Source organism: Oncorhynchus gorbuscha, linkage group LG05 (assembly GCF_021184085.1).
Source record: "Oncorhynchus gorbuscha isolate QuinsamMale2020 ecotype Even-year linkage group LG05, OgorEven_v1.0, whole genome shotgun sequence".
NCBI classification, from domain to species: domain Eukaryota; kingdom Metazoa; phylum Chordata; class Actinopteri; order Salmoniformes; family Salmonidae; genus Oncorhynchus; species Oncorhynchus gorbuscha.
This window is the reverse complement of record NC_060177.1, coordinates 29,948,530-29,961,395: the sequence shown is the minus strand read 5'-3', so window position 1 is coordinate 29,961,395 and position 12,866 is coordinate 29,948,530. Positions and strand designations below refer to the sequence as shown.

The 12,866-nt window shown below is 47.7% G+C and overlaps 1 protein-coding gene across 1 annotated transcript in view; it reads left to right on the top strand.

The window, feature by feature from the left end:
* LOC124035809 (ankyrin repeat domain-containing protein 11-like) overlaps positions 1–12,866 on the top strand; it is a 147,320-nt gene that overhangs the window by 53,614 nt on the left and 80,840 nt on the right.

Below are 12,866 nucleotides of genomic sequence, written 5' to 3'. Positions count from 1 at the left end.
AAAAAGTGATATTTTAAGTGGATTCATAATGAAAACAAATCGGTCTATTCTTCTGGGGATGATGATCGGGGGGAATCCTGTGTGTGTGTGTGTGTGATCCCAGACTCTCTTAGTTGGGTGGGTGTAGAAGAAACGCAATGAGCTGATCGATACCATCATCAGCGTAAGAGCGGCTGACACGTTCGATCAGGGCTTAGTGCTCAGCCCAGCCCGGGTTGGAGCCTCAATGGGGTCCAGTTGTTGGTGCAGTGGGGCCCTGGGGAGCTCAGGGAGAGTGCATTACACGTGCATGGCTCTGTTGGAGAGCTATCTGCAGGGATGTTTGAGTCATCAGTATCCTGCCATTCCTACTGTTGAAAATATTCAGGCCATAATCGCATGTACTTAGTATTCTGTGTGTGTTTGAATTCTAATAGAACATCAGGCATTTTATAGGCATTGCTATAAGACCTAGCCATAGGGGTTTAATTGTAAACCCAAATAGTCAAATTGCTTCTTTACTCCCATAGCAGTGAAAGTCCCACAGCTTTAGCTATGATGAAGGCTGTGGCATCACTGCTAACAATTATTGAATAATAGTCATTATGTCAATAATTTAATTGGTCTCTTTATGAGATGATGTTCTTATTGTAGTCAACACCCAGCCACACAGCAGCTCTGCTGAGACAGACAACTGTAACGGGTGTATTTTGTCTTAGTAATTAGCCTACTGTTCTTGTTTGGGGAAGGTGGAGGTGGTGTAGGGGTTGCCTAATACTGTGTGCGTTGAGGCTTGGTCTAATGTGGATGTTGATCTAAGCTGGTTTCCTCCAGTTGGGTCATTGAGTTCAGTTGTGGCTTTCGGATCAGACTGGGGAACTGGCTGTATTGTTATCTACATGGATCTCTTTTCAGACCGGTTTGGCTCTGGTTTATTTCCAGCGTTGGTGTTCAATATCATTTGGTATGCTGACCTGTCCCCCAGGTGGGTGTCCATCTCGTGCTGTGGTCTCCTCATTACAGTGAGCCACAGTGGAAAGCAGCCCCCATCACAGGCCTGAGAGAGAGAGGGAAGGAAGGAAGGCTGGCTTCTCCTAGAGCCAATGATCACAACACACAATTCATCACGTTGCCTTTCCGTCCTCTGTCTTTATTTAGAAGATAACCTAGTTAGCAAGACAGTGGGCTGTAAGGTATTTCCATCTCCCTCTTCCCAGTCTCTGAGGAGATGCAGATTTTCAGTTCCTCTGCAGAACCTCTGTCTACGGTGATGGGTCCAAAGCAGGCTGGCAGGCAGCACACACATCCCTCTCCCTCTATCTCCTCTCTTCCACGTTCCCCCAACGGGTTAACCCGGCGGGCGTTGCCATGGCAACTGCCTGGTGGACGGCGGGGGTGTAATGGAGTGAGTGCTGTACGTGACAGGGAATGAGATGAGGCGGATCTGCTGTTCTCCTACCCTGCAGAAAGCAAGACTCACAAGAGCAGCAGAAGAGCCTCCCTGTCTCTGACTCTCTCAGGAGCCTTGGCCAGATAATCTAATAAACTCTGAATTGCATGCAAGCCCACCTGTTACTGCGGCCCAAGTCCCCAATCCCAGTGACTAACACAGTAGAGAGATGGGAGCGTGAACATGTGGTGTGTCTGTGTTTAAAGAGGTGAGAGAGGGCAGCTGTTCCTGGTGGATCATACCATATCACCAGTGACTCATGGGGAATTCATGGAATGAGAATAGATGGGTAGAATTGGCTGCCGGGGAGTAAAGCAGTAGATAAGGTCAGTGTGGATGTGTTGGGATTTGCGACTCCAAATTCTGCTTATGCATACATCAAAGAAATTGATGAAGAATTCTGCTTGACATAATGGACGTGCCTTTGTGGTTAGGCTACACATTATTATGTGTGTTGCTTGCAGGCTGCAGCATATCATCCGAGTCACTCCTTCACTCTGCACCACACATTCACTCTGCACCCGGATCATAATAGGGCCTCTAAATGCTAACACTTGACGTGTTGTCGGGTCATGGTGATGCATGTGTTTTCTGAACATGTTTCATTCTCCCGCTCCGCCCTGAGAGGCCTTGTGCTGTGGCCCTCCCCGGACACAGAGCTAAAGTAGATACTTTGGGCTGCTCGAGTGGCTCATTGAATTGCTCATTTGTCCAAGCTCCATGGTTTTCATGGTGGTGTAAATAGAGGAGCTGGAGCGGGGAATGAAAGGCCCAGTGTCGTCTGGTCAGGACGACCTTTCCAAAGACGTGGAGGAGTTGGGCTTTTCCAGGCCTCTGCTCTGACCATAGCTGCTGGGCTTTCAAAGCCCTTTTGCTTGTCACTGTTGCTGGGCATGACCACGAAGTGAGGAACCATTCACTCCAGGAGAAAACTCCCTGTTGGGTAATGGGAGATTTTACTGCAGGCTGTGGCCACGTAGTGGATGAAGTGGTGAGATGGGTGAGGGATTTTGATGTACCACTCAAACTGATATTCTTTTAGATGGTACAATCATCCATTGGCAATGTGAACTTTACAGGAGAACATATAGATTAGCTCGTTCTAGCCTTTGACCATGTCCAATTTATTAATTCTCAGTGGGAGCACAGCTGAAAAAAGCTATCAGATCTGAAGGAGTGAGAATACGTTGTTTGGGGGGAAAATGTCCAGTTTTTCTCTCTTCTCTCCTTTACCGTGGCCTGGTAGCTTGTCTCTTGGCCTTGTTTATGTTGGCTGGTTATCTCAGGCTGCTCTCTGGAGCCCTGTGGCTTGGAAGCCTATAGGTTGCTGGGGGCTACAGGGGGTAGTGCTGCTGTTTCCTGGTGCCTTGCATGACAGCCTTTCATCTCATGCACATGGGGAGCTGCCTCCCTCCATGGGGATCGGCTTCCGGGAGATGTGGACAGAAGAATGTTTGTCAGCCTCGCCCCTCCCTCTCTAGCAGCTGCTTTGGGAATCTATTCTACCTCTCACTTGGAGTCAAATGCTCTCTGATGCTTGTTACCCAAAGTGTCACAGTAGAGGTACAGGTGAAATGGTACACAGTTTTAAATGGCACTGCTCTGAATGTGGAGAGTCGCTAGACAGAAGAAGCACTGCTCATCTCCTGCACTTCCTCCTGCTCAATGGTTTTCTCACTCAACTGGCAAAAATGTGATCCTGATTAAATTGTGACACACACAGGTTAGCTTCACAGGATGTTATTCTGTGGAGGGAGGATGTTTTGAAATGCCAGTCACAGCCAGGCACATGGCACACACTGCTCCTGCCTGCCCCTAACTCAGAAGCTCCTCTCTGTGCAGGCAGACCGCTGTTGCAGAGTGTAGTATTGCAGGGTAGCCGAGCCCAGAGCGGAGCCGTGCTCTGCGTGCTTTGTTTGAAGTCATGTGGATGGGTAGACTGGGACAGTGGGGCGCTCTGATGAAACGTAATGAGGGAACATGTGAGCGGGTTTCACAGAGATGGAACACAGTTTATAGACGGCCTGATTTACAGCTGTATTATTCACGCCATTCCAGCCCTTCCCCGGTCCCCTTCTCAATGCCTCCCTCTTATCTCTTCTTTCAGCCATGGCCTTTTCCTTCTCTCCCTTTCGCCTCAATCCTTTTACGAGCGGCCCATCCTCCTCCTGGCTGAGAGATGAGCCATCGGAGGGAGGGAGGGAGGGAGCCAGGGAGCCAGGCCTGGGCATTGACAGAGTAGTGAGACACAGCAGGAGGTGAGCAGCTATATATAGAGCTGCTTTGGAGGAGTGATGTCATGGGCCAGAGGAGAGGTGGAGCGCTGCTGAGTTCAGTTGCCCAGCGTTTTTACCGTCAGCTCTGAGAGAATGATAAATGATTGTTGGATAAATGAAAGGAAACCGATTGGCAAAGGCTGTTAGCAAGCTTGTATTGAGAAATGTTTGTTTTTGAAAAATAAGGATTAGAACTTAGATGTATTTATTCTCTAAATGCTTGTCTTATCACTCAATTCAGGTCAAATCAACATCACCCTGACAGCTCATGCTCACTTTGATTAGGGGAAGTGTGTGTGTGTGTGTCAGCTAATGCTGTTTTTGTGAAGGGAAGGGTGTTTGGGTGTGGATTAGGGATGTATCGGTGCGTGTTGCATGGTGTGAAGGAGGATGCTATTTCAATCTCCAGGGCAGGCCTATATGAAGTCAGGCAGTGCTGCTGACATGAGTCTTGTTGACCCAAGAGTGACGCAACAACCAAAACTCTGCTACTTCCTCAAGGACAGGAAGGCGCGTTGCAGGTGCACTCACTCTTAACACGCGTTGGCTAACAGAGCACGGTCGCTCTCTGCCAGTGGTCCAAATGCTCAATCTGGGATCACACCTCATTGTGATCCAAGGTCCAGTCTCTCTCTCTGTGTGTGTGTGTGTGGAGGACAATGGGTTGCGTGGGGTGGTGTCATTCTGACCTGACAGCCGTAACAGCAGTGAACACGAGCCAGCTTGGAGTTGAGTAAGGCGCCAAAGTTCAGAGTCCTGCCTGGCTGTCAGGACCTCTACAGTAGGACAAGGGAACAGCACACTACATGGTCAGTCTGAGCCTGACTGGTTGGTGTGACTGCTGGGCCAATGCTATGGGGAGCAGCTAGCTCCTTGGTGTGTCAGATGTAGAGAGCAGCTGGAGCAGGTGTTGGCTGGTTCCTGCCCTCCCTGTGAGCGAGAACAGTGTGCTACCCTGCAGCCCGGTGATGGCTCCTCTTCATCAGGCCCTGACACACACACACACACACACACACACACACACACACACACACACACACACACACACACACACACACACACACACACACACACACACACACACACACACACACACACACACACACACACACACACTAGTTGCACCTCTCCTCTTCTCGTGAGAAGCTGGAGTGTATGTTAACTCATGATACACATCCAGTCGTTACTAGCATTACCTCACGTAGTCGTCTTTATATTCTAGCTCTTTCATAAAGATTTTCCAATATGACATCTGATATTGTCTTAAAGCCTGGACCTTGGCTCCAAAACTGGAGTACAAATCCTGATGCAGGTGTGTGGGCAGCTGCCCGACACCCGGCTCCTCGCATCAGCCACAGAGAGACTTGTATGTCCCACTGTCAGCGGACGCATGTGTGAGAGAAAGCGAGAAAGAGGGGAGTTGGAGCTTAGTGTGCATGTGATTGAACTGTACATTGTGATCATCATGTGACTGAGGGCTTTGTGAGTCTGTGTGTGACTGATGTGTGAAAGTGAGTGTCTTAGCTGTGCTCTACTGTGGGACCCAAGCTTTTATCAGCCGAGCTGCTTTCATATCAGGCCCAGACTTTTATTGCAATGCGCCGCCCTCTTCATATTGATCGTAAAACCGGATTCTTAAAGTACAGAAGGCGGTGGGCTATAGCCCACCTCCAAGACAAGCTCACATGGACCCTATCCCTGCCTTCCAACAAAATAATTAGTCTTTCCTGTATATTTTAAGGGGAGGGAAAACCAGGTTGTTTTGTATGGAGTGGTATTTTGGTCCAGAAGGGCCTCCGTAGATGTTAGTCAGGCTCTGTAAATGACAGCTGTTGGTTGAGCGGGCAGTTCTCTGCAAAGGGCCTTTTGTGTTGGTAAATATGGCGGTGTTGTAAAACTGCTTTACTATGTGTCTTCAGTCTGCGTCTGCCTCTCTTTCCTTCTCTGTCTGCTCTCTTCCTGCTGCTGAGCCCCTCGCACCTTTTTATACCCCTTTCCTGCCGCGCCTCGTCTAGCAAACCCACCTGACGCCGCAGCTGTTCGACTTAATCAAATCAAATTGTATTTGTCACATGCTTCGTAAACACTCAGAGTGAAATGCTTACTTACGGGCCCTTCCCAACAATGAAGAGAGAAAAATAGAGGAAGAAAATGTCAAAGAATAAATACACAATGAGTAACGATTACTTTGCTATATACACAGGGTAACAGTACTGAGTTGATGTGCAGAGGTAATGTACACACAGGTAGTGGTAAAGTGACTGCAATAGGATAGATAATAAACAGTAGCAGCAGCGTCAAGAGAGTTCGTGCAAAAAGGGTCAATGCGGATAACTATTTAACTTAACTATTTAGTAGTCTTATGACATGGGGGTAGAAGCTGTTCAGGACCCTGTTTTGAGATTTGGTGCTCCGGTAGCAGAGAGAACAGTCTATAACTAGGGTGGCTAGAGTCTGACAATTTTAGGGCCTCCCCCTGACACCGCCTGGTATAGAGGTCCTGGATGACAGCGAGCTTGGCCCTAGTGATATACTGGGCCATACGCATTACCCTCTCTAGCGACTTGCGGTCAGATGCCAAACCGTTACCATAACAAGCGGTGTCGCAGCCAGTCAAGATGCTCTCAATGGTGCAGCTGTAGAACGTTTTGAGGATCTGAGAGCCCATGGCACATCTTTTTCAGCCTCCTGAGGAGGAAGAGGCGTTGTTGTGGCCTCTTCACGACTGTGTTGGTGTGTTTAGACCAGCCTGTTTATTAATGGTCTAATCTGACCGCGATGTTGCAGCCAGGTGTATCAGAAACATTGTTGTGCAGCTTACCTCTTGTTTTTGTAATTCCCAAACTGAGTAGAAAGGCTATATTCTGTCTGGAAGAGCTACTTTAGAGTCCGTGTTATGTTGTTAATTTAGCACATCAATCTAAGGTAAATTGGCCACACCAGTTTACCAGCAGCATTATGTTTTATGCAACCTGGCTGTACAGGGTTCTTCGTTTCTGTTATGCTTTAAAGCAAATTGACTTGATATTGGCGGTGTACTTAGGCGCGTGTGCAGCAAGGACTCTGAACCTGCCTGACAGCCAGGACTTTGAACGTGTGTGCGTATATGCGTGTGTGTGTGTACGTCATTCTCTGCCCAGCCCCTTACATGGGCACTTGCAGTATGGCTAGCGTAGGTTGCTAAGCAACATGCTGCTCTAGTATTCTCATGTTTGGATATCTTTCATTTCAGAGCCTGAGAAGGTAGGAAGGAGGTGGGGCAGAGCTGTGTTAAATTTTATTTGTCACGTGCACTGAATACAAGGACATGCTTACTTACAAGCCCTTAACCAACAATGCAGTTTTAAGAAAATACCCCCCAAAGAGTAAGAATTATGAATAACAAATAATTAAAGAGCAGCAGTAAATAACAATAGTGAGGCTATATACAGGGGGTACCGGTACAGAGTCAATTTGCGGGGGGCACCGGTGTCGAGGTAACTGAGGTAATATGTACATGTAGGTAGAGGTAAAGTGACTATGCATAGATAATAGCAGAGAGTAGCAGCAATGTGTGTGGGGGGGGTCGTCTGGGTAGCCATTCGATTAGATGGCCAGGAGACTTATGGCTTGGTGGTAGAAGCTGTTAAGAAGCCTCTTGGACCTAGACTTGGCGCTCTGGTACCGCTTGCAATGTGGTAGCAGAGAGAACCGTCTATGACTAGGGTGGCTGGAGTCTTCGATAATTTTTAGGGCCATCCTCTGACACCACCTGAAATAGAGGTCCTGGATGGCAGAAAGCTTGGCCCCAGTGATGTACTGGGCTGTACGCACTACCCTGTGTAGTGCAGTTGCCATACCATGCAGTGATGCAACCCATCAGGGATGCTCTCGATGGTGCAGCTGTAGAACCCTTTGAGGATCTGAGGACCCATGCAAAATCTTTTCAGTCTCCTGAGGGGGAATAGGTTTTGTCGTGCCGTGTTACAGTCCAGGACTAAGCCCTTTGACTTCACATAATTAATTTCCATCTGTCATCTAGGCAAAAGATAAATGACCCTTCTCACCAAGCTAGACGTAAAAAGGACAGGAAGGGAACAACATGACAGCGCGAGATGTAAACAGGTTTCTCATGCCAATAAAGCCCATTGAATTGGGGAGAGAGGGAGAGGAAGGTCTGTGTTGTTTATACTGTAGGCAGGGGGAGATGCTGAGGCGAGGTGGAGCTCTCTGATCAGACACGCCTTGTGGAGATCCACGGAGGTAGAGGCTGGCCAAGCTGGCTTCAGCAACAGAGTGGGAGAACCAGAGAGAGAGAGAGGGGCAGCGATGACGGAGGCCGGAACGAAAAACCTTTGTGTGCTTAATAACAGTCCTGGCACTCTGCCAAGGACTCTGGGAGTGTGGGATTAGCCTGAACAATCAGGACTGCAGGATCAAAACAAGGAGGCAGGAACGGCGAGGTCACAGAGCTACCATCTGCGCTGCCGCAGTGAGGGGGAGGGGAGGGGGAGGCCAGGGCTGGCGGCTCAGGCTCCACAGGCAACAATGAAAATCTGGAGGCAGTGGCAGCAACTCAGGCTCATAGTGCTCTGCTGTGTGCAGGCTCTGTTAACTGTCTAACCGCTGCAGCAGAAACACACACACACACACACACACACACACACACACACACACACACACACACACACACACACACACACACACACACACACACACACACACACACACACACACACACACACACACACCTAACCAAAACAGACTGATGCTGGTCTACTGCAAAGTCAACACACATGCACACACACATTCCCTGGCTTGTTTTTCTTTTCAAACAATTGTATTTCCATGTTGAAAAGCTCAGAATGTGTGGCCTTGAGGATTGAAGCACACTGAAGAAACATCTCACTCTGCTAGAGAGTTCGAGAGGTTATCTTTATTAATTTCTGTCCCGTCCCCCCTCTCATTTCTTTTCTTTCCTGGTCTGAGGCTGTAGGCTGCCCCCCACTCCTCCTCTCCTCTGCGCTTCCTGTTGTCTCCCTCGCTCTTTTCGCAAACATGAGCCCATGCACTTTTCACTGTGGGAGAGGCACAGAGCAGTGGCCAACTGGTTTTGCAATCTATGTTTGATGGAGCCAAGCAAGCACTCTACATGTTTGTAGTTTGTGTGCATAAGGAGGGTAGGAGGTCTGCTTGGTCAATATTACTGAAACAACTTCCAGGCTTCAGCTGTGATTTGGTTCGATACTGGTTGGGAATAACATGTGTGTCCACAAGCCTCGTACTGCTTTCTGTAGCAGTTGTTTTGTTTGCTCTGATTTGCGGCGTGTCTCCAGTGGTGTAGCCTAGGTTACACTTTGGCAACTGACTCGTGAGGAAGACCTTTTTTGTTGTTGTGCGATATTTAGCCAACTACTTGTGTGATAGTCTCCCCAAAACAGAGAAAAGTATGCAGGTGGTGCCTTCTTTCTCGTAGTGAACATCATGGATGCACATTAATCCAACACGGTAATACCACAGTTTTACAAAGGTTTTCATGATACGCACTCTTCATAAATATCCATCAAGTCCCATCCGTTGTCCAACAGTCTTAAAATCTCAGTGTAAACAGGTCATAGGTCCATCTGACTCCTTATCTCACCCTCTTTCCCTGTTTTCCTTTTGTCCCTTCGTTCCTCCACTTCATTTCTCCTCCAGGCCTCCTCTCTTTCCTTCCTCAGTCCCATTCCCACCGTTTCCTGCAGGCCACACGGTGCTGGCAGGAGGCATGTGCAGAGCAGGGGGGGGAGGGAATGGTTCAGTCCTACCTAAGCATGGTGTGGAATGGCTCTGTCCTGCCTAAGCATGGTGTGGAATGGCTCTGTCCTGCCTAAGCATGGTGCGGACTGGCTCAGTCCTACCTAAGCATGGTGCGGACTGGCTCAGTCCCACCTAAGCATGGTGCGGACTGGTTCAGTCCCACCTAAGCATGGTGCGGACTGGTTCAGTCCCACCTAAGCATGGTGCGGACTGGTTCAGTCCCACCTAAGCATGGTGCGGACTGGTTCAGTCCCACCTAAGCATGGTGCGGACTGGCTCAGTCCCACCTAAGCATGGTGCGGACTGGCTCAGTCCCACCTAAGCATGGTGCGGACTGGCTCAGTCCCACCTAAGCATGGTGCGGACTGGCTCAGTCCCACCTAAGCATGGTGCGGACTGGCTCAGTCCCACCTAAGCATGGTGCGGACTGGCTCAGTCCCACCTAAGCATGGTGCGGACTGGCTCAGTCCCACCTAAGCATGGTGCGGACTGGCTCAGTCCAGCTGTCTATTGCTCTGGCACTGCACAGGCGCTACTCTGTGAACTAGGCTACCAGGTGTCGCGTTAAAGCAGAGTCATGCTGCGTTTTGTAAGCGCAGATCTAAAATACTACAATAAAAAGCATCTGCTTCAGTCACAGTTCGCTCCAAATCATGAAATTATAAGCTAATTTACTTATGTGTGGCTGTTAGCCAAAAAGTGTTGCACTTCTGTTGTCAACTGATGAAAACTAAGCTATTTTCTGCAGAATGTGTTGCATAAATGTTTAGTCTGAAGGAAATCTACAGTTGCATGCCCCTGATCACTCGGTAAGGCAGGTATTCACAAACTGGGGTATGTAGTTGCAATGCTGTCGGGGTACTCGAAATAAAATGTGATTCACATTAAAAAAAAAAAAATTTTTTTCTTCGTCATATTTTCAAACCGTCTATTTATGTTTTTCAACGGGGTTATACATTTGGGTGAGGTCTTTTTCTCGCCTGAGTAGCCTCGTTTCACTGCCAAAAATAAAATGAAACCATCTAGTGTTCAGTGAAAGCTGGGTGCGCAATTACGCAGGTACTTTCACGAAGCGGATGACACAAACAACTGGATTCGTTATCCCTTTCATGCCCTGCCTCCAGTCCACTTAACAATACCTGAACAAGAGAGCCTCATCGAAATTGCATCAAGCGGTTCTGTGAAAAATGTACTTTAATCAGAAGCCGCTGCCAGATTTCTGGACTGGGCTGTGCTCTGAGTATCCTGCCTTGGCAAATCGCGCTGTTAAGACACTGATGCCCTTTGCAACCATGTACCTATGTGACAGTGGATTCTCGGCCCTCACTAGCATGAAAATGAAATACAGGCACAGACTGTGTGGAAAATTATTTAAAACTGAGCCTCTCTTCAATTACAACCCATCCTTTCAAGAACACCCCTCTCCTTAACCTGTGGTACGTTATTCACCATTTTCGATGAACAAATAGTTGTATATGTAAGATAGCTAAATAAAGAGCCTAATGATTGATTTATTATTTGTGCCCTGGTCCTATAAGAGCTCTTTGTCACTTACCATGAGCTGGGTTTTGACCAGAACTCACACTCTTTCTTATGTTTAATGTGTCATATAGTGTGTGTGTGTGTGGCAGGGTTACAATGATGGCAAAAAACATTTGAGAGTGCGCTAACCCTGGTCCGGGTCATCGGTGCTCGGAGAGAAGTTGTTGGGATATAATTGCCTTGCTTTCAGGGCATAACAGTAGAGTTTTTACCTTACCGGCTCAGAGATTCGAACCAGAGACCTTTTGGTTACTGGCCCAATGCTCTAGGCTACCTGTGTAAACGCTGTTGCTGTTGACCCTCAATGTAAAACTCAGTTGAAACTGTTTAAAATGCTGTTTTTTGGGGGGATGGTCTACATTTTGAAAATGGCAATTTCTAAAAGCTAATACGACACTGGGGCTTCATGACATAGCCCTTTTGTGAAACCATATACGTTTCTGTAATAGTTTGTTTTTCCATTCTTTATTCTCAATACTTACCCTCACACCCTCCTCTCCTCTGTAATTCCTGACTGGTCAAGCACTTGTTTGATCTATCTAGGTGTGTGTGTTTGAGAGATAGAAAAAACTAGAGGGGAAGAGCGAAATGTAGTGCATCTCGATTCAGCAGGCCTGTGCAATCCCCGGGTCGGATTAATAATGCATCCCAAAGACTGTGCTGCGGATGGGGGAGGAGAGTTTGGAGGCAGGGTGATGAAGGGAGGGGTGATGTAATCTGTAACTGTATCCAGGCTACTTTATGAAGAGGCTCTCTGCATTAGCACTGTGGCCTGGCCTCCTGGCTCAATCATCAATTATTCACATGCTCCTTTTAGTGCATCTCCCCTCCACTGGTCACACCTCAGTGCTGCTTCCTGCCGCTGCCCAGTCAACATGCTGTGACCAGTCAGGCCTCTCTCCTGTCTCCGCCTCTCCTCCATCTTCTGCCCCCTCCACACCTCCTACCAGCTGGTTTTGATGCCAGATGATTAGGCTCATATTAAAATTGAGGACGGACATGACCAGAGGGGACCTGCGAATTAAGATTCAAACGGCCACACCACAGTCCAATCAACTCCTTAGCAAGTGCTTAACTTTCGCTAGGGTTTAGGAGTGTTAATGCTTCACCAAACCCACCTTTTCGGTATGTATTTGGATTTTGGGATTAAGGTTCAGTTTTGGTACAGCGGGAAAGTTAAATGCCAACAGTTACTGTAGTTAATTTTGGTTTATTAAAGAAAATGCAAAGTGTTGGTATTCCTGATTTTTGTGAAAGCACATGACTCATCAAAAAACCCTAAAATAAAGTGATATGTGCTTGTGAATATGGTTCAGACATTGTATAGGCCTGTACTATAATGTTTTTCTTCCATAGAGAAAATGATTCTGCAGACTCTCTCAAAGGGGTCTGCAGCAGGTACTTATCCTCTCCGCCTCTGGGGTAAAGTGATAAATCCTCCCAAAAACTACCAATTCCCATAATTTACACTGTTACATTTCTGGTGAACAAATGTTTAATTTTATCGTTACTTTAAGGTTGGTAGCAATTCAATCATTGTGAAAATCTGTTGCAGCTCAAGTCGACTACAAAACCCACAATGCAGTGCTCGCTGGAAGACTCATTTCAGTTGAATGCATTCAGTTGTACAAGTGACTAGGTATCTCCTTTCCCTTTCTCTATGGGCTGGCTAGCTAGGTACACTGCACTACAAAGGTATGTGGATACCCCTTCAAATTAGTGGATTCAGCTATTTCAGCCACACCCATTGCTGGCAGGTGTATAAAATCGAGCACACAGCCATGCAATCTCAATTGAAAAACATTGGCAGTGGAATGGCCCTTACTGAAGAGCTCTGTGAC